Source organism: Boleophthalmus pectinirostris, unplaced genomic scaffold (genome assembly GCF_026225935.1).
Source record: "Boleophthalmus pectinirostris isolate CB_2022bp ecotype Guang Dong unplaced genomic scaffold, ASM2622593v1 HiC_scaffold_5, whole genome shotgun sequence".
Taxonomy (NCBI): Eukaryota; Metazoa; Chordata; class Actinopteri; order Gobiiformes; family Gobiidae; genus Boleophthalmus; species Boleophthalmus pectinirostris.
The window spans coordinates 4,984,163-5,008,398 of NW_026571404.1; the positions used below are offsets into that span (position 1 = coordinate 4,984,163).

The 24,236-nt window shown below is 41.0% G+C and overlaps 1 protein-coding gene across 1 annotated transcript in view; it reads right to left on the reverse strand.

The window, feature by feature from the left end:
* LOC110170133 (regulator of microtubule dynamics protein 2) overlaps positions 1 to 24,236 on the reverse strand; it is a 137,054-nt gene that overhangs the window by 54,913 nt on the left and 57,905 nt on the right. The window lies entirely within an intron of this gene.

Genomic DNA, 24,236 nt, shown 5'->3' on the forward strand with positions numbered 1-24,236 from the left:
TAAAAGATCAGATACAGGAACATAGGGGCCAAAAAATATGATTTGGGTCACTTCAGGCTGCAGTCTGAACGCAGCCTAAGTTGCTCGCCAAAGGATTTCTGAATTATACATATTGTGCTGAATGGGTCAAATTTGATTAACTACCCTTGTAAATGTACAGCCAGACCGGCGCCACCTAGTGCCTCCGCTCAATTTAATTTCTCTCCAGCGACTAGGTCAGGAATCAAAATACAATAGACGGTTTGCAAGAACCCCAGAAGTGCGAGTTCAGGCACCAGCCAATCAGCAAAGAGCCATATATTCTGTGTTGTCAACGATTCCCGAGATCGAGGATTTAAAGCCGGAACAAAGAGAATGTTTGGTGAATTTTATCAAGGGGAAATACGTTATTGCCCTTCTTCCTACGAGATTTGGAAAAAGCTCACTGTATTTTCCGGGCTATTAGTCGCTCTGGATTATAAGATGCACTGTCATTAAATGGTCTATCTTCGAACTTTTTTCACAAATAAACCGCACCGGACTTTAAATGAAACCCAACAGTGTGATGGGTGAGTGGTTTTGTTTGTTTGTTCGTTCACGGTGACTCTGGGCTTTGTTCAGTTGTGGCGTGTAGGGAGGGTGCTGTCTGGAACCGCTGGATTGTCGGCGTGTTCGCAGTGACTCAGTTGTTCAGTCGTGTCTAGAAGCGGCACGTTGCACTCGCTTTTTCGGTTCGTTCCTCCGTTCCGTTCCTCGTCGGTGTGGAGTGATGAGTGTGTCTGTGGGTGTGTTTCGCTGTGCGGTCGCTGTCTGCTCCGTGTGTGTTTGTGGCTTTGTAGTTTACTGAAGTCGTGCTGGGACACCCGAGTGGATTCCTGTATAGGGCGCTCTGGATTGTGGGGCGCGCAATCATTTTCTGAAGGGGTTAGAGGCTTAAGAATGCGTCTAATAGCCTGGAAAATACAGTAATATACCAGTTTGCCTCGTTAACGTCACGACCAAATAGCAGCGATTGGTTAAATGATAAAAAGTACATGCCTATCGTCGAGCGAACGAAATCTAACACTGCAAGGTCAGACGGTTTGTACGAAGTGAACCGAAGTAAAACCGGCTGATGAATCAGGCTTGTAAATGTTTACTTTTGATGCCTAACTTTGTGCACTAATAAATTAAAAAAGTTTGTGTTATATAGGTATCTAAAAGTTCCTCATCTAAGGCTTTCCTATTCTTAATTTCTTGTGATCGCTTTGGCGCACTTTGGCATTTTCTTTTTGTAAAGGAAGTTCACCAGAAAAAAAAAAAAATGGTTGGAGACTTCTGCTCTATGATATAAAGTTGTTGCTTTTATTTTTGAATAGTTTTGTTTTACCTTTTGTTTAGTTGAGATGATTTGAAATTATCTAAATTATTCTCGTGTATTCTTAAATATGTGTGAATTAAACAAATAAAAAACAACAAAACATAGATCAGAAATTGTGCAATGAGTCCGTTTGAAATATATATGTAACAAAACTCATTCACAAAATGAGCTGGTGTGTAGGAAGTATATCACTGCAAAATCTTGAAGTGAAACTCAAAAGGCGTTTTACAAGTTTCCTCGAGAACACAAACCACCCAAACGAGGCCGCCCGGTCCCTCCCATGACTCCACGAACCGAGCTCCACACAAAGAATTATGCAACAAGGAACTGCTATTGTCCACGCTCCTCCCTTTGACAGTGTGATTACAAGGCACGAGGTTTTTACTGACTTCAGCAGTTTACACCATCAGCACTCAAGTACAGTTCATTGGCACCATCACAATGTTTTACTTATATTCAGAAAAACTCCAAAACAAAACAAACTAAAGACGTATTGATGCATCTTGTGGGTGGTTCTAGGACAAGTGGGAATGCAAATAACAGATCTGATATTCTACAAAGTCCAAACAAGTACAGGATAGATTTATTAACAATATTTATTTTAGCAAGAATTAGATGACTACATGCACGTTCTTCCTGCACCTGTAAGGGCCAAGTGTCTTGTCCTAAGACACAACCACAGTGGGATTATATATCGGTTCACTGGAATATCGGCCGGATATTTGCACTTTTGTTTTGGCTGTCCTAGAGCCTAAAGAATAATCATAAATCTTTATTTGAACAGTTTAATGTGGAGAGAGAGAAATGTACACAACATGACTACACGGCTCTCTTATAAGTTTGTGCAAATTTCTCTGATCTGGCCACGATTTAAAACTTATATCAGGTTATTCATTTTGTTTTCAGTTTTCTTACTAGTTCTGAATTAGTTGTATAATCTTAAAAAAATGTCACATATATTTCTTCCATGACTCAACTATTCAGAAAATCTTAAATTTAGGCAATAAATGTTTAAAAGGTGCTACAATCCATTTACCGAAGTTTTCCCCTGCAACAGTGAACTTGTTTTTAGATTCAGTGATACAGATTTGCTTGATACTCAAGTATGTTTATCTAAAACTGAACATCCATAAACTTATTTCCAGCCCATAAACAAATACATTTTCTTAATCGATCATTAGGAGAATTAATTAAATCTTCGATTCATCATGAATGTTTTTATAGTAAAATTATCATCATCATTATTACTACTATCACTAATTTGAATAAATAAACTCAACTTTACAACATATAAACCATAACCACTCTGGAGCCACATCAGCCTGTTTGACATTATAATGTGTTTAATGCAGCTTTGACACATTTGTTTATGTTTTACAGAAACTAAACTTCAAACCAAAAGACTCATTTGCATAAACTATAAGCGCTGAAAAAAGCTCTTTCCTTGTGGGCTGACGCGGTTCAGTTTCTGTCGGACTAAAGGACACGACACAGGATGTTGATGATGCTGATGGTGAGTCATTCTGTTTGTCGATTACAAATGAACGTGATCGACGAACTCCTTAATGATCAATTATCAATTAGTCGAGTAATCATGCCCGTCCCTACCGGAGGCTGCTTCATTCTAGTCCAGAGGTCGTTTATTTTAAGATAACTTGTCAAGTAAAATTATCTTGCAGCATGAACAGATAATTTCACTACTTTTAAGTCATTTCCTGATAGATTTGAGTGTTTATATCTTAAATTTTGCCCAAGCTTTTTTGCAGTGTGGTAAAAAAGACTGTGGATGAGTTTGTACTTCATTTTTATTACAAAATTGTCATAGATTTCCTCATCACAAACATTCCTGGAGTTATGTTTAGTTTCATTCACACATGTTTAACACGCAAACCCTGCATATTTAGCTTTCCCACAAACTGAATACACTTTGTTCCACCTTGTGATGTCATGTGGTGATACAGGAAGTGCCCCGCTGTGTTTTTAAAGTCCATACGCCTTCACGAGAATCACTTGGATGATTTCAGACTTGGAATTGCCGATCTCTACTGAACTAAAGGTAAAAAGTAGACGTTGACTTGAAAACTGAATGACATCACAAGGTGGAACAGAGCATTTTGAGCTTTGGAGACGTAGACAGACTAATAATAAATATAAAACGTAAATGTGATAAATGTTTTTGATGAGGTAACCATGTTCTAACACACCTTAAAGAGTCAATTTCATGTACTATAAGACTTCAACAATCGGAAAAAGCCATGAAAAAAACAAACAAAAAAAAAAAAAACATATCGGTCGATCTCCAGTTGCAAGCTTATAGAGGCTATGTGTCTTGCCCAAGGACACAACCACAGTGGGATAAAACCTCAAACTCAAAAGTAAGTGAAACCAGCGCCGCCACTGCAACCTCATGGTTATTCGATACATTTTACGATGGGACTTTTGCTCAAGGGAAAACAACACGACAATGACACGTTCAAAACTCACACTAAACTTCTATAGGGGCGGCTGCTTCTGTTTCAGCTCGACGCAGCTTCAGCGAATACTCAGCGTTTAGCCATGCAGGTAAAGATATACAAAAAGTTTCAGTTTCTGCAGCTCTTTCGAACATTTCTGCAGCTATTTCTCGCCTGCTTCTGTCATTTGTGAGTGACACGCAGAGACATCAATCACAGAGAAGTGTGACCTAGAAGAACTGCTGAAATGATTTAAAATGCAAAATAAAGATACTAGAATAGTGATATGAAATACTTGACTTGATCCAAATTAAAGCTTTTGTCATTTTGTCCAGGTATTGGCCGATTTTTCTTGGCCACTGTCAATTGTTGCCAGTTTGCGAAGACTGCAGGTGCTTACAATGAGGCTTTACGGGTGTTTTTGAGGAGGTCACGATAGACGAGAGCGACTGAAATGTTTGTTACTGCACGAGTGAACACTTTGCAAGCTGCACTAAGAATTTTAATGTACAGTTTTATCTGCAGACTGAACAAATCAGCCAATGAAATAATAATGTCACTCACAAATATGAGATTCAGTGCAATAAGATCAGTCCAGTGTGTGGAGACACTGGTGTGGTTGTCTTTTAAAAACATAAATGTTTATTATTTTGTATTGTCACTGTCTGTTTTTAAAATTGACCATGAGTCCGGAATAAAGATGATGATGAATTGTAATTAGCCTGATTCATCAGCCGGTTTCACTTTGTGGAAACTGTCTGACCTCGCAGCATTAGGATTCGTTTGCTTGATGGTAGGCGCGTACTTTTTTAAATTTAACCAATCGCTGCTATTTGGTCGTGACGTATTGTAATGTTGTAGCCAGGCTGGGGCCACCTAGTGCCTCTGCTCAATTTCATTTCTCTCCAGCGACTAGGTCAGGAATCAGAATACACTAGACGGTTCACAAAAACTCTGGAAGTGCGAGTTCGGGCACCAGCCAATCAGCGAAGAGACAGACATTCAGTGTTGGCAATGATTCCTGAGATCGAGGATTTAACGCCGGAACAAAGAGAATGTTTGGTGAATTTCATCAAGGGGAAATACGTTATTGTCCTTCTTCCTAAGAGATTTGGGAAAAGCTTAATATACCAATTAGCTCCGTTAGTGGCGCATTACATATGTCACGACCAAATAGCAGAGATTGGTTAAATGATTAAAAATACCTGCCTACCGTCGAGCGAACGAATCCTAATGTTGTGAGGTCAGACGGTTTCTACGAAGAGAAACAGGCTGATGAATCAGGCTAGTAATGCGCCAAATTCCGTAGGAAGAAGGACAATAACGTCTTTCCCCTTGATAAAATTCAACAAACATTCTCTTTGCTCCGGCGTTAAATCCTTGAGCTCGAGAATCGTTGCCAACACAGAATGTCTGACTCTGCGCTGACTGGCTGGTGCCCGAACTTGCACTTCCGGGGTTTTTGTGAACCATCTAGTGCATTTTGACCAGACAGACAGGCGCTTGAGTTTGACGTCATGGCTTCACATCTCTTCGCTGATCGGTCGGGGCACCGTCTCCAACTTCCGGGGTTCTTGCAAACGTCTAGTGAGTTCTGATTCCTGATCTAGTCGCTGGAGAGAAATGAAATTGAGCAGAGGCACTAGACACCAGCCTGGGTAGATTGTAATTGTATTGTAATCATAATTGTATAAATCACTCCTAAAAACACACAATTTTTCACTGGCATCAAAATAATTAAAACGTAAAATGAATGTTTTATATGTCATATGTGGACATATAAATATAAAAATATTATAAAATATATAATTCTTTGTTTTTGCACGCATCAGGTCCCAATCAGTCCAAATAACAAAGAACAATCAGTAAAGCCAGGCAAGAGTTCGAGACATAGGAGGTTAATCATTTAACACAAAATTAGCCACATTCTGTCTGCTCCAAACCAGAATCTTTTACTGATATTAAAGAGCTCATATTGTGCTGATTTCTGACATGTTATAATATTGTTTCCTCATCACAAACAGACCTGGAGTCGTGTTTTGTTTCATTCACACAAACCCTGCAGATTTAAGATGAGTTCTTCTGTCAAACTGAAAACACTCTGACAGTAAAAATAAAGATTTACTCAAACACGTGTGAATGAAACAAAACCAAACACTGTAACCTGGTTTAAAGTTCATAAAGGTTCAGTCTTATATATTAATTTAATTACACAGCTCTAGTGAGATTTGTACGATCGTGATTTCTCAATGAATGCACTGTACTGATTAGAGTTTTCGCCGCAGGGTAAAGTTACTATAGTTCACCTGTCGTCCCTGAGGCGGCAGGTGCAGGGAGCCGGTTAGTTGAGCTTGTGTCCTCAGCCATTGAGCCATTTCACGCGAATCATTCATAAAAACACCTCTAAGATCAGTCTGTAGAAACACAGAGGACGGGCTGAGCAAGAGCTGATATTTACACGTGTTTTTTTATACACAGCTTCTCTGAAAAAGGGATTTACATGTCAAATTTATTTCACTAACCCATAATCGTGATTAATTATTTTAGAAGAGATCGACAGCTATGGTTTTTTTTTTCGTGGCTGATGCTGAAACTGATATTTTAGAACCCAGAGCTGCTGATTACCCATAAGATCTGCCAAAACTTTAAGGCTGGTTTTGTAAATTTCTCCAAAATATACAATTTCAAATACCTCCCTATGCACTGCCCTGATTAATAAAAGTATAATAAGGAAAAATAATATCTAATAGTCTGATTTTACTGCTAAAGCATTGGGAGAATCACATTTGTAATCACATTTTAGGCCTTGTCCTATACCTTTTAACTTTAGTTCAGTTCAGAGATTGGCATTTCCAGAGCTGAAATTATCCAAATGATTCATGTGAAGGTGTAGTTCCTGTGTTACCACGTGATTCTCAACGAGGTTTGACAGAAGAAATTGGTCTAAATATGCAGGATTTGTGCGTTAAACGTGTGCGAATGAAATAAAACACAACTTCAGGCATGTTTGTGATGAGGAAACAATATAACATAGATCAGAAAACAGTGTAATACAAGTGTTAAAATGAAGCCTTTTTTTTCTTTCTTTTTGTCTTTCGGTCCAAACCAAACATCGTCTTACACTTGAGATTTCAGGCTAATACACAAACAGTTTTAAATATTTCTAAATGTTAGAGCTAAAAATAATAATCATAACAAACTTAAAAGCAGCAAAGGGACAGGAGGACACTGGACAAACTGCTCTCCATCATGAACACTCCTGCTCACACACTGCATCACACTATAGAGGGACAGATAATACTCCCTACGACTGTACAACAACTCACTCTTATGGAACAGATAACCCTGTATCCTGTCAATCATCATATCATATTTTTGCATTGTTTTCTATGTTTCCTATGTCCTCTTGTATAAAGCTGTGAAGTAAACACAAGGCCAAAAATTCAAGTTAATGCATCTGATATAAAAATGTATTGAACAGATACATATGTACTCTAGTTTATCAAACTGTTGACCTTTTTTCTGTACCATGTAAAAGACCTGCAAATCATGTAAATAAATGGATGTATTTCATCATATCTTGTGTTATTTGATCTTTGAACTGTTGATGAAGGTACACGATTCCCCCCCCCCAAAAAAGTATTTAAAATGATAAAAATTTGCTTGGAAGGACTGACATATTTTATAGAAATTGTTTCCTTTCATTTTGAAGTAATATTAAAGTATTCAGAAGAAAAAAGCGACAAATGATGTAAAATCCTGCACCTTCTACTTGTTTGTACAATTTTCCCTCCGTTACTTTTCCCTCCGTTACCATGACCTTTCTTAATAAAAAATCTCATTACTCATAAAGTAAGAGGTTTTTCAACCTAATCTTGTACCATATGGTGGAAAACTATATGAAGCAAATATTCAAACCAGTTTGTTAAGGATATGTAAGTGAGAACCAAGAGTTATCACTGTTTGGATTTATTGCCCAAAAAGTGCTGCATATTTCATTCCCTCCGTTACCGACATGAGTTTTTTAATTTTTTGTCAACAACTTGAAAGAATCTCACAGGTTTAACTTGACCCTGTTGGAGTGTAACTCTTTCCTACATTCTGATACTTTACTTATTTCAATAGTCCCTCTAGTTTCTGAATAAGAGACATTTGAATGTCAAAAATCTGCCCCTGTTTCCCTCCGTTACCACTTGACCGGACCCATGATTACTTATCTGTCTATTTTTATATTTTATTTTGACTTGTACATTTACATTTATGTAATTATGTCTTAATTGGCACCTGTCTCTTGCTCTTCTTATTTAGAATTTATTTTACCATTTATATATTTTTGTTCCTTTGTTTTTATATTATATTGTGACGTGTGAGCTACTGTGTCCCAATAATTTCCCTTGTGGATCAATAAAGTTTGTCTAAGTCTAAGTCTAAGTCTAAGTCAAAGTAATTTCATTTCAATCTAGAAGAAGACAATTATATTATTATATTATGATTAAAAGCCTTTTAAAGGCAATGTGGAAATCTCACTTTAAAGCCTTATTTGAAACATTGCATTCTTTGTTTAGTTTGCATCATTTATTAAGGGAGACTTTTTTTTATGCGTTTTTCCTTTATAATTGCCAGATTTTCAGATTTTTTCCATATATCTCTACCTTTTTCTCTCAGGATCTTCTTCTTGCTGTGAGGTAAATTCTAGATTTCCAATCACTGCGAACGAAAATTACCGCTTCATGACATCACAAGGTGGAACGGAGCATTTTGAGCTTTGGAGATGCAGACAGACAAGTATGAATGAAATAAAACACAACTCCGGGTCTGTTTTTTGTCGAGATAACAGGATTACAACGCAGCTCGAAGCTCACAAGAGTCAATTTTGCGTAACCTTTAACGCTGAGATCACAAATTTCAATTAAATCCAAGTGAGCAATAAATAATGTTACACAACCAAACGCAGCAGAGCAGCGCGCGGTAATCAGAGTTTAAATCCTTTTGTCGTTAAGCACAAAGAGGCCGGTCAAATGGCTCTTGTGGGTTTGAAGTGCACTTAAGTTTTCTTTCATTCGGATATTAATTAAAGCTCAAACAAACTCCGGAGCAGGACACATGTTTCCTGCTTTAGTTCACCGTGTTCTTTCTAACCCACATAACGAGTTCTGCTGTTCTAAACCGGACCTGGAATCACTTCTGCGGCTCTAAACTCGGTTCACTCTTCACTGGTCTGGTTTTAGTAGGTTTGATTTATTTATTTTTAAGTTTTGAGTTTTTCAAAGTTCACAGTGGATGAAGAGAATTAACTCGACATAATGTAAATTTAAAGGTGCATTGTGTAACTTTTCCTGCTTCCGTGACTGAAACTGCGACGCCGGACTTTTGCACCGCATACGGACTGAACCAGGACTTAACCAGGACTGAACCGGGACTAAAACTGTTTTCAGTCCTGATCTGGTCCCAGTCTCAGTCCCGGTCTCAGTCCCGGTCCTGTTCTCGGTCTCAGTCCCGGTCCTGTTCTCGGTCTCAGTCCGAGTCTTAGTCCCAGTCTCAGTCCCGGTCCCGGTCCTGTTCTCAGTCTCAGGTCCGGTCTCAGTTTTGGTCTCAGTTCCGGTCTCAGTCCTGGTCCTGTTCTCGGTCTCAGTCCCGGTCCTGTTCTCCGTCCTGTTCTCGGTCTCAGTCCCGGTCTCAATCCCGGTCCTGTTCTCAGTCTCAGGTCCGGTCTCAGTTTTGGTCTCAGTCCTGGTCCTGTTCTCGGTCTTAGTCCCGGTCTCAGTCCCGGTCCTGTTCTCGGTCCTGTTCTCGGTCTTAGTCCCGGTCTCAGTTCCGGTCTCAGTCCCGGTCCTGTTCTCGGTCTCGTTCTCGGTCCTGTTCTCGGTCCTGTTCTCGGTCTCAGTCCTGGTCTCAGTCCCGGTCCTGTTCTCGGTCTCGTTCTCGGTCCTGTTCTCGGTCTCAGTCCCGGTCTCAGTCCCGGTCTCAGTCCCGGGTCCTGTTCTCGATCCTGTTCTCGGTCCTGTTCTCGGTCCTGTTCTTGGTCTCAGTCCTGGTCTCAGTCCCGGTCTCAGTCCCGGTCCTGTTCTCAGTCCTGTTCTCGGTCTCAGTCCCGGTCCTGTTCTCAGTCCTGTTCTCGGTCTCAGTCCCGGTCTCAGTCCCGGTCCTGTTCTCGGTCCTGTTCTTGGTCTTAGTCCCGGTCTCAGTCCCGGTCCTGTTCTCGGTCCTGTTCTCGGTCTCAGTCCCGGTCTCAGTCCCGGACCTGGTTTAGTCCTGGTTCAGTCCGTATGCGGCGCAAAATTCCGGCATCAGAATTTCACTCAGTCCGTTTTTTTCCATTTTTCATTTAAACACAAAATCAAAAACTGAAAAAACGAATCATTATCTGTTTTTTTTCATTTTGGTTTTGGAGACAAATAATGAAGAAAATAGTTGTGTTTTCGTTTTCTTGTTTTTGGTTTTACTGTGGAAAACAAATGAACGAACGACACACGGATCCTCCTGGTTCAGCCGTGCGTCCGCGATCCGCATTCTCGTCCTCCAGAGTTTGCACGCAGACACCGGAGGTAAAGTAGGTTAAGTGTCTTGCCCGTGTGCACGACAACAGCCGACAACATTCTGAGCTGTAGTTCTGAATGAATCTCGGTCTGTAAAAATAGCTCGTTCGGTTTGTGGAGCGAAGACAGTTGAAGCGGCAGAACAGGAAGCGCTCGGCGGTCGTGTCAACCTGTGCCAGACCGAGACAGGCCGGGCCACATTCGGGAAAACAGGTGACAACTTTTCTCACGCCATCGTCGCTCTGAGTAAACAAACCCGACCAGAGCTGTGTAAACTACCCTCTGTACAGACAAACACACAAGCTGCTCCAAGAGAAAAAAGAAATAAGAAAAGAAAGTCCAGTTCTTAGAATATTTGATTCAACTACACGAGGGATCTTCAGTGTTGGGAAGGTTACTTTTAGTCCTGGTTTAGTCCTGGTTTAGACCTGGTTTAGACCTGGTTTAGACCTGGTTTAGTTCTGGTTTAGACCTGGTTTAGACCTGTTTTTTTAGTCCTGGTTTCCTGGTTTAGACCTGGTTTAGTCCTGGTTTTATTCCTGTTTTAGTCCTGGTTTTATTTCCCTGGTTTAGACCTGTTTTAGACCTGGTTTAGACCTGGTTTAGTTTCTGGTTTAGACCTGGTTTAGTCCTGTTTTATTCCTGGTTTTAGTCCTGGTTTATTCCCTGGTTTTAGACCTGTTTTAGACCTGGTTTAGACCTGGTTTTAGTTCCTGGTTTAGACCTGGTTTAGTTCTGGTTTAGACCTGTTTTAGACCTGTTTAGACCTGTTTTTAGTCCTGGTTTTAGTCCTGTTTTAGACCTGGTTTAGTCCTGGTTTTAGACCTTTTTTAGACCTGGTTTAGTCCTGTTTAGTCCTGGTTTATTCCCATGGTTTAGACCTGTTTTAGTCCTGTTTTAGTCCTGGTTTAGTTCTGGTTTAGTTCTGGTTTAGACCTGGTTTAGTCCTGGTTTAGATCTGGTTTAGTCCTGGTTTAGACCTGGTTTAGTCCTGTTTTAGACCTGGTTTTAGTCCTGTTTTTAGTCCTGGTTTAGTCCTGTTTTAGTCCTGGTCTGGTTTAGTCCTGGTTTAGTCCTGGTTTAGGCCTGGTTTAGATCTGGTTTAGTCCTGGTTTAGACCTGGTTTAGTCCTGTTTTAGTCCTGGTTTCCTGTTTAGTCCTGGTTTAGTCCTGGTTTAGTCCTGTTTTAGTCCTGTTTTAGTTTTCCTGTTTTTTTTAGTCCTGGTTTAGTCCTGGTTTAGTCCTGTTTAGTCCTGGTTTAGACCTGGTTTAGACCTGGTTTAGTTCTGGTTTAGACCTGGTTTAGTCCTGGTTTTAGACCTGGTTTAGCCTGGTTTTAGTCCTGTTTAGTCCTGTTTTAGTCCTGTTTTTTGTCCTGTTTTAGTTTTAGTCCTGGTTTAGTTTAGTCCTGGTTTAGACCCTGGTTTAGACCTCTTTTAGACCTGTTTTAGAATTGTTTTAGTCCTGGTTTAGTCCTAGTTTAGTCCTAGTTTAGTCCTGGTTTAGACCTGTTTTAGTGAGTATCTTGGTTCTGTCATGTTGTATTTAACTTTGTTTATTTTCAGTCTTCGAAAATCAGTTTTAGACCAACTTCTGTCAGAAAAAACAACATGAAAACCTGTCAAATCTGTTTTATTTTTTATATTTTACGTGTTTTTTTTTCTTACACTGACAGATTTAAACAGCGTCTACAGAGAAACTTAAACAAATTAAATAGGTCAAAGCATTTAGGTCAAAAACTCTAACGTCTCTCCCTCCTCGCTCTCTTTCTTTCACTCTCCCTCCCTCCTACGTCTCTCTCTCTCTCTCTCTCTCTCTCTCTCTCTCTCTCTCTCCTGGTCTTGCTCCCTCTCTCTTTTTCTTTTTTCTTTCTTCCTCCCTCCTGCATCTCTTTTATTCTTTCTCCCTCCATCATCTTCTCTCTGTCTACTTTCCTCCATTCTTTCTCTCTCTCTCTCTCTCTCTATTCTGTTTCCCTCTCCTCCTCACCCCGCTATCCCTCCTTCCTTCCCTCTTTTATTCCTTTTGTCTTTCTTTTCCTTCTCCTCTTTTCTGTCCTTTTATTCCCTCACCTCTCATGTCCCTCCTTCTTTTCTTTTATTCCCCCCTCTCTTCTGTCTCTTTCGCCCCTCTCTCCCTTCTTCTTTCTTTCATTCCCCTCCCTTATCTCTTTCTATCTCATCCCCATCTCCCTCTTTCTTTTCTTTCATTCTCCTCTCTTCTGTCTCTTTCTTTCTCCCTCCCTGCCGCATCTTTTTTAGTCTTTCTCCCCCCATCATCTTCTCTCCCTCTCCCTTTCTCCATTCTGTCTCCCTCTCTTCTATCCGTCCTTTTCCCTCTCCTCCTCATCCTGCTATCCCTCCTTTTTTCCCCTCTGTCTTTCCTTTCATTCCCCTCTTTTCTGTTCTTTTTTTCCCACCTCTCATCTCCCTCCGTCTCTCCCTCCTTTTCTTTCATTCCTCTCTCTTTTGTCTCACCCCTCATCTCCCTCCATCTCTCCTTCCTTCTTTTCCTTCATTGCCCTCTCTTCTCTCTTTCTTTCATTCTTTCTTTCTCACCCCTCATCTCCCTCTCTCTTTTCTTCCCTTCCTCTCTCTTCTGCCTCTTTCACTTCTCTCTCTCCCTCCCTCTTTCCCTTCATTCCCCTCTCCTCTGTTTCTTTCTTTCTCACCCCTCATCTCCCTCCCTCCCTCTCTCTCTCTCTGTCTATCTTTCTTGCCTCCTCCTGCCTATCTCTCTCTCTCTCCCTCCCTCCTTTTCTTTCCTTCCCCTCTCTTCTGCTTCTTTCCCTCTTTCGCCTCTCTCTCCCTCCTACTTTCCTTTCTCTTTCCGTCTCCCTCTCTCCTGTTTCTCACCCTCCCTCACTCCTTTCTTCTTTCCTTTCCTTCACCTCTCTTCTGCCTCTCTCTCCTTCTCTCCTTCCTTCCTTGTTTCCTTTCCTTCCCCTCTCTTCTGCTTCTCTCTCTCTCTCCCTCCTTCTTTCCTTTCCTTCCCCTCTCTTCTGCTTCTCTCTCTCTCCTTCTCTCCTTCCTTCTTTCCTTTCCTTCCCCTCTCTTCTGCCTCTCTCTCTCCTTCTCTTCCTTCCTTCTTTCCTTTCCTTCCCCTCTCTTCTGCCTCTCTCTCTCCTTCTCTCCTTTCCTTCCCCTCTCTTCTGCTCTTCTCTCTCTCTCCTTCCTTCTCTTCCTTCCCTTCTCTTAAGCCTCTCTCTCTGCTTCCCTTCTCTTCTGCCTCTATCTCTCCTTCTCTCCCTCCTTCCTTCCTTTCCTTCCCCTCTCTTCTGCCTCCATCTCTCCTTCTCTCCCTACTTCTTTCCTTTCCTTCCTCTCTCTTCTGCTTCTCTCCTTCTCTCCTTCCTTCCTTCCTTTCCTTCCCCTCTCTTCTGCCTCTCTCTCTCTCTCCTTCTTTCTATTCTTTCCTTCACCTCTCTTCTGGCTCTATCTCTCCTTCTCTCCTTGCTTCCTTCTTTCCTTTCCTTCCCCTCTCTTCTACCTCTCTCTTTCCCCCTCCCTCCTTCTTTCTCCGTTTCTCACCCTCCCACAGCTCAAAGTACATTTTTTTTTCCCCTCTACTTTTCCGCTGTCCGTTCAAATTACAGCCGGGGTTAAGAGTCTTACAAATTCCATTAGTGGATATGGGATTAAGCATTAAGCCTTTTTAAAACTGTTGCCAGTAATTAACTAAACAAACAGAGTCTTTTGTAACGCGGTGCGTGCGTGAGCCCGGCCTAATTATGTGGGAATACAGGGAAAAGGCTGCCGGCTACGACCAGGATTTCAGCTCTATGGAAATGTACACGGGAACGCTACAGTCCGCTTTAAAGAGAACGTGACTAATGCAAATGGAAACTAGAACGTTGTATATAAATGTAAAGTCTTCTAAACAAGTCTGATTGAGAACATGAGCTAATGGGAAATGGGTCATTTACTGTGGAGTTTTACGGCCGTACACACATGACATCGCAGGTTTCACTGCACCAGGCCCGTTTAGGAACATCTGACTTTTTGGCTACAGACTTCCAAACGTGATTTAACTTTATAATCAGACATTATTAGAAAGACCAGGGCACTGTTGTTATGCGAGATATTTCATTAATCGATATGTTGTGATTGTGTTACACTGGAGGAGCTGTTAGGCCTGTAACAATAATAGATTTTGCTGGACGATTAATTGACCAAGAATTTATTGTGATAAATGATAATACTGACAAAAAAGTATTTAAAATGATAAAAATTTGCTTGGAAGGACTGACATATTTTATATAAATAGTTTCCTTTCATTTTGAAGTAATATTAAAGTATTTGGAAGAAAAAAGCGACAAATGATGTAAAATCCTGCACCTTCTACTTGCTTGAACAATTTTCCCTCCGTTACTTTTCCCTCCGTTACCATGACCTTTCTTAATAAAAAATCTCATTATTCAAAAAGTAAGAGGTTTTTCAACCTAATCTTGTACCATATGGTAGAAAACTATATGAAGCAAATATTCAAACCAGTTTGTTAAGGATATGTAAGTGAGAACCAAGAGTTATCACTGTTTGGATTTATTGCCCAAAAAGTGCTGCATATTTCATTCCCTCCGTTACCGACATGAGTTTTTTAAATTTTTTGTCTTGAACTTGAAAGAATATCACAGGTTTAACTTGACCCTGTTGGAGTGTAACTCTTTCCTACATTCTGATACTTTACTTATTTCAATAGTCGAATAGAAGACTGGACAACATTTACGTGCTACGTATCGGGGTCTTACGAGGTCTGAGTCCAAGTGTTCTTTGGGGAATTCTGTTCTTGGAGAGAAACAGATTCCTAAATTCCTGTTCGCCTGGTGGTTTTAAAGGGGAGAGAGTTCAGCATCCTAACAGCCTGGTGGATGAAGCTGTTAGTGAGTCTGCTGATGTGGGAACAGAGACTCCTGTACGTCCTCACTGAGGGCAGGAGGCTGAACAGATTGTGTGCGGTGACTTGACGTGTGGTGTATATGTGCAGGCGGGTGGGTGGTGTATATGCGCGTGGGGGTGTGGTGTGGTGTATATGCGCGTGAGGCGGGTGGGTGGTGTATATGCGCGTGAGACGGGTGGGTGGTGTATATGCGCGTGAGGCGGGTGGGTGGTGTATATGCGTGTGAGCGGGTGGGTGGTGTATATGCGCGTGAGCGGGTGGGTGGTGTATATGCGTGTATATGCGTGAGGCGTGTGAGGCGGGTGTGGTGTATATGCGTGATGGCGTGTGGGTGGTGTATATGCGTGTGAGGCGGGTGGGTGGTGTATATGCGCGTGAGGCGGGTGGGTGGTGTATATGCGCGTGTGACGGGTGGTGTATATGCGTGTGACGGTGGGTGGTGTATATGCGTGTGAGACGGGTGGGTGGTGTATATGCGTGTGAGACGGGTGGGTGGTGTATATGCGTGTGAGATGCGTGGTGGTGTATATGCGTGTGAGGCGGGTGGGTGGTGTATATGCGCGTGAGGTATATGCGTGTGAGGCGGTGGGTGGTGTATATGCGGTGGGTGGTGTATATGCGTGTGGGTGGGTGGTGTATATGCGTGTGAGACGGGTGGGTGGTGTATATGCGTGTGAGGCGGGTGGGTGGTGTATATGCGTGTGCGTGTGACGGTGGGTGGTGTATATGCGTGTGCGGGTGGGTGGTGTATGTGCGTGTATATGCGTGTGAGGCGGGTGGGTGGTGTATATGCGTGTGATGCGTGTGGCGGGTGGGTGGTGTATATGTGCGTGTGATGACGGTGGGTGTGTGTATATGCGCGTGACGGGTGGTGTATATGCGTGGGTGGGTGGTGTATATGCGTGTGAGACGTGGTGTGGGTGGTGTATATGGTGTGAGTGGTGTATATGCGTGTGAGACGGGTGGTGTATATGTCTTGCAGTGAGGGGAGTGGTGCACCATTAGATTTAATTACCTGCAATCTGTAGTTAATGATGAATGTCATGATCATGGTCTTTCAATGTCCAAAAAGCTCCATAGAAACCAAACGCAAGACTGTAATCACACGATAGCCTTACATAGTCAATCAGGACTAAACCCTGGACGAAATGTAATCAGTCAAACATGTCACTTATAGCAGTGCTTTAAAGCTACAGTGTGTAACTTTCTAGACGTGGCACATCACCTGCGTAATTCCATAGAAATAGAAAATTAAAACCAGAGATTGACAAGATTTATGCCAGACTGTGGAAGGATTATTACCCATATCTAGTGCCTCTGCTCAATTTCATTTCTCTCCAGTGACTAGGTCAGGAATCAGAATACACTAGACGGTTTGAACCTTGGAAGTTATAGACCACACACCAACCAATCAGAGAAGAGCTGTGAAGCCATGACGTCAAACTTATCGCGTCTGTCTGGGTCCATTTTGTGGAACATCACAACAGTAAACAAAGCGTCGAGATGGATGTAGACGAAGACAGACATTCTGTGTTGGCAACGATTCTCGAGATCGAGGATTTAAAGCCGAAACAAAGAGAATGTTTGGTGAATTTCATCGAGGGGAAAGGCGTTATTGCCCTTCTTCCTACGAGATTTGGCGCTTTACATACGTCACGACCAAACAGCAGTGATTGGTTAAAAAAAAAAAAGTACCCACCTATCATCAAGCGAACAAACGAAATCTAATACTGCAAGGTCGGACGGTTTGTACGAAGTGAAACGAAGCAAAACAAAGTAAAACCGGCTGATGAATCAGGCTAGAAGAAGAAACATTTCCAAGGAAACAAGCAGAATAAAGCTCTGCTCCAGGCCAAGTAAGAGTCAGGTTTATGGAGATGAAGTTTTTCAGTGCCAAAAAAAATAAAATAATAAAAAATAAATAATAATAATAAATAAAAATAAATAAGTAAAAAATAAAAATAAATAAAAAAAAATAAAATAAAAAAATAAAAATAAAATGCTTTTATTTCAGTCTATTCATTGGCTAAAAAAAATAAGATAATATTGTGCATTATTATTACTGTAAGACTCAGAGTAAACAAACCAGTATTGTGCAGCATGTGAGAGGAAAGATACTGGCTCACTCGTCGTGTTTTGTGTTTTGTGTTTGAAATGCCTCTAGTGTTTCAGGCTGTAGTATGCAAATGTCCATTGAGTGTGTTGTGTTGTGTAGGGCGTGTCTGAGCTCCGGTTACACTGGATCATTCATTACAGCCTGAGTGTATGAATGAAGTGTACATGGTTTATACAAGACGCTGAGCCAACGGGAGAGAATGCATTTACAGGACATATCATTTCTATTACTAAAGCCAACAATCTGATGATACAGCACAGTTCACGATTCACATTACGATATGATCCAGATACAGATATGTTGGAGCCTGAACCCGGTTTCGTAATTTTTGTAATATTTTCATTACTGAGATAATTATTCCTATTTTGTTTGATTTAATAGTCACTTAAAATGTATGATTTTTGGTAATTTTGGTAATTCTTTACAGTTAACATGATTATTTGTTGATTATTTGCTAAAAGATAATTTGATCTATTTACATTTTTCCAATCCAATCCAACTTTATTTGTAAAGCACATTTTATAAACAAGACGGTTTCCAAAGTGCTTTACACAGCAATCTAAAACATTTTACATTGAAATTTTTTTTTATAAATAAAATAAATAAATAAATGAATAAAAAAATCTAAAAAAAAATCTGAAGAATTATGTTTCAACCATGAGGAAACTAATAGAATGAATGAATAAATAAAATAATAATAATAAAAATCAATACATAAAAGCAGTACTAAAAAAAAAAAAAAATATTAATTAATAAATTAATTAAATAGTTAAAAACAATAAATAAATAAACAAACAAACAAAATAAAACAAAATAAATAAATAAAAACAATTATTCAATTAATTATTGCTAATGTTAATCATACGTTTTTATTTTTTTTTATTTAATTTTTTTAATTATTTGTTGTATTATTTTGCAGTTTATGGCTCCTTATTTAAGACGAGTGCAGGTGCATCATGGGAGTGTGAAGTGGAGCCAGTTTTTTGACCTCATGTTGCCTTACCTAAATTCACCTTTTGTGTCCTCAACTCTATGTGAATACTCAGTAAAGAGTTTTTAACTGCACTTGGAGCGCTCTTCGTGGATTTATTTCACTTTTGAGACATTTTAAAAGATGGAATAAAGTGTGTAAAGTGTCAAACTACGACTTCACAAATGTTTGGACCTTACAATAATATTCAGCGTTAGTTTTGAGTATTTAGAAAAGGGTACGAGTCTCTGCAAAATCGACTTTCGAGAGCTTTTAATCGTGTTATAGTCGTTTCCTCTCATCATTTACTCACCTGAAGTTGTATTTGGAGTGACTTGTGTTTGAGTAATCTTTAAACGCTTAATTTCAAGTTGCCCTTTTGCCGATTAACTCTCGTTTTCACCTCCATCGGCAGACGCCCACTGTGACGTACGTACTTTGTTCTTCATGCTCTCCACTTTTATTTTCTTAGTCAGTGATACATGTAGGCAGAGCTGCACAGTCATAGTCATCTTAGTACCAATGAAAACAAACTCGAGTCTCGTCACGTGATGTGCACATCTCCATCACGACTAATTTATCAACATAATCCTGAGAGTAAGACTCTCATGAACAAACACTGGGTCTAAGGACTAAAGCAGGACTAAACCAGGACTAAAACAGTTCTAAATCAGGACTAAAACAGGTCAAAAGCAGGACTAAAGCAGGACTAAATCAGGACTAAACCAGGACCAAAGCATGACGAAACCTGTTTTAAGCAAGGACTAAACAAGGACTAAACCAAGACTATATCAGGACTAAACCAGGACTAAACCAGGACTAAACCAGGACTAAACCAGGACTAAACCTGGTCTAACCAAGGACTAAGCCAGAAGTAAACGAAGGCTGAAACAGGACTAAACCAGGACTACATTAAGACTACACCAGGACTAAAACAGTTCTAAACCTAAGTAGACAGTAGACGAAGTAAACAAGGACTAAACCAGGACTAAACCAGGACTGAATCAGGCCTAAACCTGATCTAACCAAGGACTAAACCAGGAATAAACCAGGACTACACCAGGACTAAAACAGTTCTAAAGCAGGATTAAAACAGGACAAAACCTGGTCTAACCAAGGACTAAGCCAGAACCAAAATAGGACTAAAACAGAACTAAACTTAATCTAACCAAGGACTAAACCAGGATTAAACCAGGACTGAATCGAGACTAAACCAGGACTAAACCAGCACTAAACCTGGTCTAACCAAGGACTAAACCAGAATTAAAACAGGACTAAAACAGAACTAAACCAGAACTAAACCAGGATTAAAACAGGGCTAAACCAGGACTAAACCAGGACTACATCAGGACTAAACCAGGACTAAAACAGTTCTAAACCAGGACTAAAGCAACACTAAAGCAGGACTAAAGCAGGACTAAACCAGGACTAAACCAGGACTAAAATAGGTCAACACCAGGACTAAACCCGGACTAACCCAGGAGCAACCCAGGACTACATCAGGACTAAAACAGTTCTAAACCAGGACTAAAGCAGGACTAAAACAGGACAAAACCTAGTCTAACCAAGGACTAAACCAGAACTAGGCCAAAACTAAGCCAGGACTTAACCAGGAGGACTAAACCAGGTCTAACCCAAATGAGCATCTCTAACAGACAGAACAGCCCTGTAACCCACTTTTTGAGGATCACACTGTATGTTTAGCCAGGCACGCACAAGTCCACCCACAAACCGATCTCCACGACGATGATTCATTAATAAAAACTGTTACTACATCACTATTTTGTACCGGACTCGAATTTCAGCATTGGTGGCGTGATGCGGAGTCAGGTTTGGACACGAGAGCGGTTCCATTATTAGAGGAATGTTCAAATACAAATGTCAAACCCACTCGGCAGAATAATTATCTGAAAAGAGGGATTTTCCTCTGACTCACCTGGCAACCACCAACCACCTGCCAGCAACCAGGGAGGTACAGGGGAGTTAAGCCCAGGTCAAGGTTAAGTCAGAGTGATGTGGTGAAAAAAATATGTAAGTAGAACCACAAATTGTATTATATTCCTCAAATTAAGTGCTAAACGAAACAATAATCTGCTGGAGTGCCAAAAAAATAACTCGACGTGTATTATCAGGATACTACAAAAACATTTCTGTCAGTTTTGGTAGTGATTATTAGTGATTCTTTTTTTTTTTTTTTTTCTTGTGCCGTTCTATAAAAATACAGCCATGGCAATTTTCCCTATTATTGTAATTATTGTAAAAATAATTATTGTTACCCAACCTAAGACTGGGCACGGTTAGACTGGCACCACTGTGAAATTTTAAAGAAACATCAACTTTTTAACTTTGAAAATTTTACCAATTTTAATAATCTTAATTTATTTATTAAGTGTCTTAACTGCGATACACGACTGTATTCAGAACTTGCCAGGACCTTAAAATGTTCAGATGACATGGCAGAGCGAACACAAGAGGAGCTATTAGTGGTAATTGCGTTGTTTCTATGTCCAGGACAAACTTTAAGGGCCGTTCACACCAAAGCGTCAAAGTGTCCAGTTTCTATGTAAAGTCGATGTGGACGCGCGACTAGAGCGTCCTGCGTTTTTGTGGTGCAAATCTGGTGTTGACGTGGCGCGTCTTGAGCGTTTTCGCGTTGACGCTCTAGGCCCGCGTCCAAGGCGTCAGCATCAAGAAGTTGAAAATGCTGAACTTTTCGCATCAGACGAGCCGCGTCGACCAATCAGGGACGAGTATCCAGTGACGCAGCGACGTTATTATCAGGAAGAAAAACCCGAGAACCAGAGCGAGAACCACAAACATGAGCGGAGAATAAATATATACGCCACAATCACCGACCCGATCACGAGGACTACACCAGAACTGGACCAGGACTAAACCAGGACTAGAACGAGACTAAACAAGGACTAGACCGAGACTAGACCGAGACTAAACCAGGACTAGACCGGGACTAAACAAGGACTAGACCGCGACAAGACCGAGATTAGATTAGTGAATTGGCTCAAATTACCTTGCATCAATTAAAAATTAACATTTTACTCCAAGTTTTTTTTTGAAAATCTACCTTGATAAAGCGAATATTTAATATTTAGTGTGTGGTTTTAAGGATCTTAGCATGTATAAAGTCTAATGGCTCATTCTAACGTGTTAAACATGCACATATTTCAATGATTCTGTGTAAGGAGCCCCAGTCTAAGGCCCTCGATCCTCCCTCTGCTTCATCTGTGTTTAGATATGTGGCCTTTGATGAAAAAAGTTTGGACACTGCTGCTTTACGCTGACACACACTGGATATCACCATTTTTTGGGAATTACGCTTTTACCAGGACCAGGAGTTTGGTTCATATTATCAGTTTGGCTTCAACTTCATCAACACCCATTTATTTATTATCTGCTTTATTATCCACACTGATTTATTTATTATCCGCTGATACACATCAGTGCGGTGGATGTATTGGCTCACTGACGCGCATTTAATGCCAGGGAACTGAAAGTTGGCACCAGAAGTTAGTTTTCAGTCGGTTTCTACTTGGAACCGAGTTTCCAATCCCAAAGTGGGTACAAGAACACATCATAAATTTTACAGTATTTGAATTTAAGCCAGTGGTTGTAAATTTGAAATCCTTAGAAAAGTTTTGGAGGATTTTGTACATCAGTGTTAAAACTGTAGTATCTGACATTATACTACTTAAAGTCACAATGTGTAACTTTTTACCCAAAAATATACAAGAAAAAAAGAATGAGAACTTCGCACATCAATGACTTGAGACGGGTGCGTTGGAGGAGATGGAGCAGCCCAAGAACATGGAGAAAAATCCCGCACACCGTCTTACTTGCAAATTGTGAGATTTATTTGGACAAACCGTGCAACGTTTCGGCACTAGGCCTTCGTCAGACAAACAGAACGAGAGCTCAGGTGGTCATCTTAAATAGGGCGTGGCAAGCACCCAAGGGTGACAGGTCATAAAGAAACAGTGTACCAAAACAATTCACAGAACAACAACAATCAACATATAGTGTAATAATAATGATACTAATAATAATAATAATGAAATATTAATCATAGTACAAAAATCATAGAATAATAAATCGGGTATAGTGGCCACCTGAGCTCTCATTCTGTTTGCCTGACGAAGGCCTAGTGCCGAAACGTTGCACTGTTTGTCCTAATAAATCTCACAATTTGCAAGTACGACGTTATACGGGATTTTTCTCCATACCCAAAAATATACAAAAATGAAAAAAAAAAAAAGGTTGTTTTTCAATTTGAGTTGCTTTTATCCATCTGTCCATCCATTTTCTTCTGCTTATCTGGGGCCAGGTCGCGGGGGCAACAGTCGAAGCAGGGACTTCCAGACTTCCTTTCACCCCGGACACTTCCTCCAGCTCCTCCAGGGGGACCACAAGGTGTTCCCAGGCCAGTCCAGAGACATAGTCCCTCCAGCGTGTCCTTGATCTCCCCGGGACCTCCTTTTGGTGAGACATGCCCGGAACATCTGTCCAGGGAGGTGTCCAGGAGGAGGCATCCGGAACAGCCACCTCAACTGCTCCTCTTGAAATGGAGGAGCAGCGTCTCTACTCCGAACTCCTCCTATGCGACTGAGTACCTCACTCTATCTCTAAGGGAGCGCCCAGCCTCATTTCGACCGCTTGTATCAGCGATCTCGTCCTTTCGGTCATTACCCAAAGCTCATGATCACAAATGAGGGCAGGAACATAGATTGAGAAGTAAATTGAGAGCTTCACCTTTCGACTCAGCTCCATCTTCACCACAACAGTTGCTTTTTTGGAGCGTGACATTGACAGTTGCTTTTATTCCACTGAAAGTTATAATAAAAAGCATTCGCCCTTACTTGGAGCAGGGCTTGCATCTCCGCAAACCTGACTCTTTGGCCTTATTTGACCTGAATGAGGGCCAATAACACACTGTACCGTATTTTCCGGGCTATTAGGCGCTCTGGATTATAAGACGCACTGTCATTAAATGGTCTATTTTTGAACTTTTTCACAAATAAACCACGTGGGACTTTAAAGGAAACCCAACAGTGTGATGGGTGAGTGGTTTTGTTTGTTTGTCGTTCACGGTGAGGGTTCAGTTGTGGCGTGTAGGGAGGGTGTGTCTGGGACCCGCTGGATTGTCGGCGTGTTCGCAGTGACTCAGTTGTTCAGTCGTGTCTAGAAGTGGCACATTGCGCTCGCTTTTTCGGTTCGTTCCTCCGTTCCGTTCCTCGTCGGCGTGGAGTGATGAGTGTGTCTGTGGGTGTTTTTCGCTGTGCGGTCGCTGTCTGCTCCGTGTGTGTTTGCGTGTTCTGCGGGTGGTGCGGCTTTGTAGTTTACTGAAGTCGTCCTGGGACACCCGAGGGGATTGATGTATAGGACGCTCTGGATTGTGGGGTGCGCGGTCGTTTTTTGATGGGGTTGGAGGCTTAAGAGCGCGTCTAATAGCTCGGAAAATATGGTACCTTTAAAGAAGTACCTGCTATTCTGCTTAAGTCTGCTCATAAAGTTATAATTTAAAGTTTGTTTGGCTGATTTATTTGTTTAGTACCAAGTTTAGAGGGTGCTATAATTAGAAAATACTCAAGAAACATTGGAAACTACTGGTTTGATCATAAACATTAGTCAGTCAAGAATATTTTTTACAGTCTGCAACACCTCTAACGTGCACACCTTTAGATTTCCTTGTGTAATATAACAACGTGACTGTTCTCTCAGACAGGAAACAGCCAGTGTGAGATACAGATATGAGGTTATATGATTTGTGGTCGAGCCAAAGACACTGACTCAACCTCTGTTTACATTCCTGCACTCCGCCGCGATGCTATCTGCCGAGATGGGAAAGACAACGCGTTTGGGTCGTACAGGAGCAAGAGGCGACCTCATAGAGCGACTTCCAAGCTGCAACTTT